Source organism: Chiloscyllium plagiosum, unplaced genomic scaffold, assembly GCF_037043375.1.
Source record: "Chiloscyllium plagiosum isolate Xiang-an unplaced genomic scaffold, Cpla_swu_hap1 HiC_scaffold_27, whole genome shotgun sequence".
NCBI lineage: Eukaryota > Metazoa > Chordata > Chondrichthyes > Orectolobiformes > Hemiscylliidae > Chiloscyllium > Chiloscyllium plagiosum.
This window is the reverse complement of record NW_028270165.1, coordinates 1,831,199-1,838,390: the sequence shown is the minus strand read 5'-3', so window position 1 is coordinate 1,838,390 and position 7,192 is coordinate 1,831,199. Positions and strand designations below refer to the sequence as shown.

At 45.4% G+C, this 7,192-nt stretch overlaps 1 non-coding gene across 1 annotated transcript; it reads left to right on the top strand.

Annotated features, from left to right (window-relative positions):
* The first annotated feature begins 277 nt into the window (after window positions 1-277).
* On the top strand, window positions 278-349 carry trnae-cuc (transfer RNA glutamic acid (anticodon CUC)). Its single transcript has one exon. It is a non-coding gene; the product is annotated as a tRNA-Glu (tRNA).
* The last annotated feature ends 6,843 nt before the right edge of the window (window positions 350-7,192 follow it).

Here is a 7,192-nt window from a genome sequence, read left to right as displayed (position 1 = left end):
TCCTCGGCAGAGTGGGAGGGGGTGTTGAAATGTTGGGCCAGAGGGCGATGGGGTTGATTGTTGCGGGTGTCCTGGAAATATCCCCTCAAGTGCCGTGACTGGACTCTGCGAGGAGTCTCCAGCCTCCACAATGTAGAGGAGACCGCACCGAGAGCAATGGATACAAGAAATGACATTGTTGGATGCACAGGTGAAAGCTTGATGACGACCGCGGCCTAGGTTCGATTTCCGGGCAGGAAAGTAATTTTTAGGAGAGCTGACAAGCAGAACCCGCATCTCCCTGGTGGTCTAGTGGTTAGGATTTGGCGCTCTCACCGCCGCAGCCCGGGTTCGATTCCCGGTCAGGGAAACCATTTTCAGGGGTGCAGGCTACCCATTCTTCTTAAGTGCACTGTGTCATTATTAAAAGTCGTTTCTGGGTGCTGCAGTGTGTCGTGGCTCGTTGAAATAGTGTCCTGATTCAGATTTGTTTGTATGTGGAGGGGTGATTGCTTCTGTAGTTCAGTACTTGGTTCGTGTGCGTTGTTTTCCTGGAGACGCTGTTTTGAATTTACCATTGACTGTTCGCTCTACTGTGACATCTAGAAATGGCACTTTGTTGTTGTTCTCCTCTTTTGTGAATTTTATGTCAGCGAGGATATTGTTGATGGTGTTGTAGGTTTCCTCTAATTTGTTTCATTTTTTGATGACAAAAGTGTCATCACTGTAGTGGACCCAAAGTTTGGGTTGGATCGTTGGAAGGGCTGTTTGTTCGAGTCTCTGCATTATTGCTTCTGCGAGGAATCCTGATACTGGTGGTTTCATGGGTATTTCGTTGATTTGTTTGGAGGGCTTGTTACTGAATATGAAGTGGGTGGTAAGATACAGTTCTACGAGGTTGACAGTGCTATCTTTGCTGATGAAGTTGGTGCTGTGTTTGTGTCTCTGGTTCTTCGAGTGGTGTCTTCAGTTTTCTTTGGCCAAGTTGATGTTAATGGATGTGAACAGGGCTGTTATGTCAAAGGACAGCATTATTCCATCCTCTTCTATCTTAGTGTCTTTGGTGTTCAGGAATTCTTGGATGGAGTAAATGGAGTGGCGTGAATCTTCGACTTGGTGTTTTCAGTGGAGGCCTTTGACTAGTCTGCATATTGGTGTTCCAAATGGTGAGGCTTTGGGGCTGAGGGGGGCTCCTGGTTTGAAGAGGAGAACAACAACAAAGTGCCATTCTTAGATGTCACAGTAGAGCGAACAGTCAATGGGGAACTTCAAACGAGCATCTCCAGAAAAACAACACACACAAACCAAATTCTTAACCACAGAAACAATCATCCCAACACCCACAAACGTTGCTGCATCAGGACATTATTTCAACGAGCCACTACACACTGCAGCACAGAGAAACTACGAAGCGCAGAAGAGGAATACGTATATAGTGTATTTAAGTAGAACGGGTACCCAATAAACCCAGTCCGCCGATTTCTCATTGATGCTTCCAAGCTGACTTTCAAAAATTCGTTTGGCCCTCCATTCTTTCCTGTTTGTTTTTTGTGGGTTTTGAAGCTTTCCCAATCCTCTGACTGAGTATTTGAGTTGGGAAGTTATGTTGTGGCTGTACAGGACATTGGTTAGACCAGTTTTGGAATATTGTGTGCAATTCTGGTCTCCTATCAGAAGGACACTCTGAAATTTGAAAGGGTTCTGAAGCACCAGTGGGTCCACAGAGGGGAATAGGCCCTTCTGCTGCCCTGAGAGTGATTCCTCCAGCCCCAAGTGCGAGATGGCCTTCAGCAGTTCTTCCCACCTGCTGAGACACCAATGGGTCCACACTGAGGAGAGGCCGTTCTTCTGCCCCGAGTGTAGGAAGGGCTTTGCTCTTTCCTCCGACCTGCTGGCCCATTGGTGAGTCCACATGGGGGAGTGGTCGTTCAGTTGCCCTAAGTGCAGGAAGTCCTTCAGCAATTCCTCAGCCCTGCTGAGGCACCAGTCCGTCCACACCGGGGAGAAGCCGTTCTCCTGCCCCGAGTGTGGGAAGGGCTTTATCCGCTCCTCCACACTGCGAAAGCATCAGCTGGTCCACACGGGGGCGGGGGGGGGGGGGGGGGGCGGTGAGGCCATTCTGCTGACCTGAGTGCGGGAAGGCCTTCAGCAATTCCTCCACCCTGCTGAAACACCTGTGTGTCCTTCAGCAGTGGGAGGCCCTTCAGCTGGCCCGAGTGTGGGAAGAGGTTCATGTTTGCTTGCAACTTGCGGAAGCACCAGCGGGGGCACTGCTGCTCATTGAGCCAGGGACTGCACATTGCCAATGAAATGATCCAAATAAACCTCAGACCGCAAGACCATCGGAGCAGAAGTTAGGCCATTGGGCCCGTCGAGTCTACTCTGTCATTCGTTAGAGACAAAATTAGTGCAGATGAGATTAGCTACAGGAAATAGGCCATTTGTCCCAACAAGTCCACACAAACCCTCCGAAGAGTAACCCATCCACACCCATTTCCCTCTAACTAATGTACCTAACTCTATGGGCAATTAAGCATGGCCAATCAACATGACCTGCACATCTTTGGTTTATGTAAGAAGACAGGATCACCCAGAGAAAACCCATGCAGACACTGGGAGATTGTGCAAACTCCTCACAGACAGCTATCCAAGGCTGGAATCAAACCTGGGTCCCGTGCACTGTGAGGCTGCAGTGGTAACCACTGAACCACTACATATTGCAACCCGACGTTGCAAGCAGGAGGTTGGGAGAATACAGCCTCAGAATGTGGAGTAGTCAGCGTTTTGGGTATTAACCCTTCTTCAGGACTGAAACGTTAACTGCTCCATGAGAAACGATTTATGGGAATGATGCTGGGGGTTGTAGGGTTTGAGCTCCAGGGAGAGGCTGAATAGGCTGGAGCTGTTTTACCTGGAGCATCGGAGGCAGAGGAGTGTTTTAAAAAATTCTCAAGGTCAAGGACCAGGCTCGCAGGAAAGTAGTCTGACACAGAACAAACAGCCAAGAGGCGAGTCTGCTAGAATATAAGTGTTTTATTCCCCGCAGCGTCGCCACAACCAGTCTCGTACTTACAACGGGTCTGGTTTATACTCACTCTACGTGTTACCGGAACTGGGAGCCGTCAGTTCTCGTAGAGCGGTTGCCAACAACCCACGCTCGGTGGTTAAACGCAACCCCGGAGCAGACTCTACCGAACTGGAGACTTTTCCAGCTGATATACTCTTTTCCAGATATAAACATTCATGTGAACAGCAGAGCAAGGCTAAAAAACACATTCCATTCTGGTTACATACAGATAAGAAGATTCACACGGGAAGGTGTATAATAAGATTCACACGGGACTAAGCGACACCTTCCATTTTCGGTTAGATTCACACATGTAGCAGAGCAAGGCTAAAAAACACATTCCATTCTGGTTATTCACACGGGAAGGTGTATAATAAGATTCACACGGGACTAAGCGACACCTTCCATTTTCGGTTAGATTCACACATGTATTGGGACACAATTTTAACCCTTTCACCACATTCCACTGCTTGGCCCAATACATGTGTTGCATAATGATTCACACATGTATTGGGACATAATTTTACACCACAAGGAGTGACCTAATAGAGGTTACAAAATCATGAGGGGCATGGACAGGGTAATAGACAAGGTCTTTTCTCAGGGGTGGGGGAGTCCAGAACTACAGGGCATAGGTTTAGGGTGAGAGGCGAAATATATTAAAGGGACAACGTCTTCATGCAGGGGGTGGTACATATATGAAATGAGCTGCCAGAATATATGGGTCAGGTGCTGTCAAATGGGACTAGATTAATTTAGGATATCAGGTCAGCATGGACAAGTTGGACCGAAGGGTCTGTTTCCATGCTGTACGTGTCTTTGACTACTGGTCCTCATGTAATTTTAAAATAGGGTCCAAGTAACTTTGAATAGTTCAATCTTATTGAGCTCACTTCCTGAAAAGTTTCAAATCAATCATCTGAGCGATACTGTTTAAACATGCTAAGTTGGACAAAGTATCCCATCAAGTTCAACACAAACCCAGAGTTGAAGAAGTCAGAACACCAAGGGGACCAAAACTGATCACAATATTCCAGGTGCAACCTTATCAACGTCCTGTATAACTACAACATAACTTGCCAACATCTATACTCAATTCCCTAATTGATGAAGGCCAGTGTGCTGAAATCTTTCTTCACTGCCTTGTGTACCGATGTTGTCAGAGATATAGGACCTACTTTAAACTGATCCACAATCCAGCTACTGGGAGCCCAGAAGCAGAGTAGTGCTGCGTGAGTGTGCTGGGCACATAACCCAGAGGTCGATGGGTAAAAACCATGTGATGCTATTGCCCAATGTCTTCGTAAGCTGCTTTCATTTACAATGGTGCTCTGTTCTGTATCTTGCCTTTGCATTTGCTTCCCAAAGCTTCTTCAGTGGAGGAGTGGCAGCTGGAGCCCAGGAGTTCAACGACCCGCCAGAGCTTGAGGAAGGTCCAAGCTCCAAGAAGCGGGGGGTAAGGCTGGAGGCTGGATTTGCTCCAGGCTTGTATTTTTAACTCATTTAATGGTTCCTACTGTATGGGGCTATGGTTTACATTAAAACCGGAGGATCATATCAGTGTGTTTATATTTAGCAGCGGTAGTTGGTAAAATACACTCCCTGGAGGAGCACCTTCTATGATGCTGCATTTCTTGCTTTATGCCCTTCCCCCATTTCTTATCTCCCAGCTTGGTTTTATGTTTTTTTGGTTAAATTTAATTTCATATTATTCAGACTGGGTATTGACTGTGTGCTATTAATTTGCTTCTTCGAATATTGAAAGTCAAAATTAATGGTGTAATTTCATTTCTGATGTCAGAGTTTGACATTGAATGTGCAGAGGTGAATATCAGTAAGTTGTGAAAATACATCAAGAACTTGTGGTTTTTAACAAAAAGAGCAGTTCACTGATATTCATGGCATTGTCTCATTTGGGAATGATGATTCAAATCTGACCAACAAACCGTTTCATGCAGTCACCCAATTTAGTTAAAATTTTCTTTAATTTAATTAAAGAAAAGAGCTCTGGCAGGCTAAGATTTATGCAATCTATTTATAAGATTCTGTCCATTGCTTGCAATATGGTCTCATCCACATTGGGGAAACTGGACGCCAACTCGCGGAACGTTTCAGGGAACAGCTCTGGGACACTAAAACTAAACGACCGACGCCCTGTGGCTGAACGCTTTAACTCGCCCTCCCATTCCGCCAAGGACATGCAAGTCCTGGGCCGCCTCCACTGCCAAACTCTTGCTACCCGATGCTTGTAAGAAAAACACCTCACCTTCTGACTTGGGACCCTCCAACCACATGGTATCAATGTAGATTTCATCAGTTTCCTCATTTCCTCTCCCCCACCTTGTCCCAGATCCAACCTTCCAATTCGACACCAACCTCTTGACCTGTCATACCTGTCCACCTTGCTTCTCACCTACCTGCTCCACCCTCATCTCTGACCTATTACCATCAATCCCTACCTCCATCTACCTATTGCATTCCCAGCTGCCATTCATCCAGCCCCACTTCCTTCCCATTTACCTCTCAGCCCCCTTGGGCCACCCTTTATTCCTGATGAAGAGCTTATGCTCTAAACCAAGACTGTGATGAAACAACATTCTCAACAATTAGGAAATAGCTCCCAAGTCAGATTTCATTCCCTCTTCTGTTTCCCAGTTCTTTCAGAAATAAGATATGTCTTTTTCTTCCACTAGAAAGTGATCTTCCACTTTGCGCTGTCTGAAGTGTTATGTCACATTATTACTTCAGCCACCTTTTAAGAATCCTTTCAACCTGTTTTTCTAACAATTGTGGAGGTGACCAAAAGCAAACATTACACTCCTCCTGAATGTCCCATTTCTCCTCCTATGAGCCATTTTGTCATGTTGTCTGTGTTACAAGCAGCCGAGTGCACTTGGTTTCTGAATTGAAATTTGGCCATTGAAGTGATCAGAATTACTATATATCGATGGATAGCTATGTTTGCACTAACTGTAATTATCCACCAATACGATGTCGTTTGTTCCACCAAAACTGGAAACAATGCTTTGTGATTATATTGCAGTCGGATGTAGAAAATCATCCCAGCGATCTTCACGTTATTATAGTTTACTGTGGCCATACAGCATTGCGAGGCAGTTTGATGTGACTAAAACTTGGATGGTAAGAATGTAGATTGATGAGAAGTCAAAATGGCAGTGTCTCTGGCCACAATTGATCTGTCTGGCTTGATTATATGAGTGGCGGCTCTTCAAGAGCAACTTCCACTCCATCACTTCAACCAGCAAGAGGAGATAAGTGTGAACACAACATTCCAACTGTGACATATACGCATTGCTTCGATGTTATTGATCAAAATCCTGGAACTCGCTCCTGAACCTTTATTATAGACCACATCATATTTGTGAAGTAATTTAAGAGGCAGCTCACCACCACTTTTTCAAGGACAGTTTGGGAAGACTTGCTGGCAGAGCCAATGATATGCAGATGATATTGGAAACAGTCTAATCGTATGGATAGATGATTGGCTAACCAATGATACAGAAGGGATAAGGGGCATGCTCAGGATCGCAACTTATAACTAGCAACGTTCCACAGGGATCAGTGCTGGGGCACAAAATTATTTACTATATTTATATGAATTACTTGGATAAGTAAAGTGAATGTACTATTGCCAGGACTGCAGTCGAGACAGTTGATTAGAATGCAGGTGGTGAGGATGACATCCAAGTTCAGTGAGTAATCGGGAAGGCAAAAGGGAGATTGGCCTTTCAATGGAATATAAAAGTAGGGAGGTTATAGTGAACTTCCGCCTGGAGGTTATGATTGAAAGTGCAGTGAAGATTCAACCAGCTGACAGTGGATCTGAATCACATGTCGATCAGACCTGGTTTGGACAGCAGGAAACCAGATAAGTTTTTACAACAAACCACAACGATTTCATCATTTGACTCTTAATTCCAGATTTATATTGAATTCAGATTCCACCATCTGCCGTGGCAGGTTTTGAACCCAAGTCCCGTGAACATTACCTGGGTGAATGGTCTGGTGACAATAAAGTGGCCATCGCCTCCCCTGAACACATTGGCATATTGTGTTCAGAGGTAACAAAGGAGCAAGAGGTTTCAGCAGCTGCTAAGTTGTTGATATTACACAAGGGAACATCAG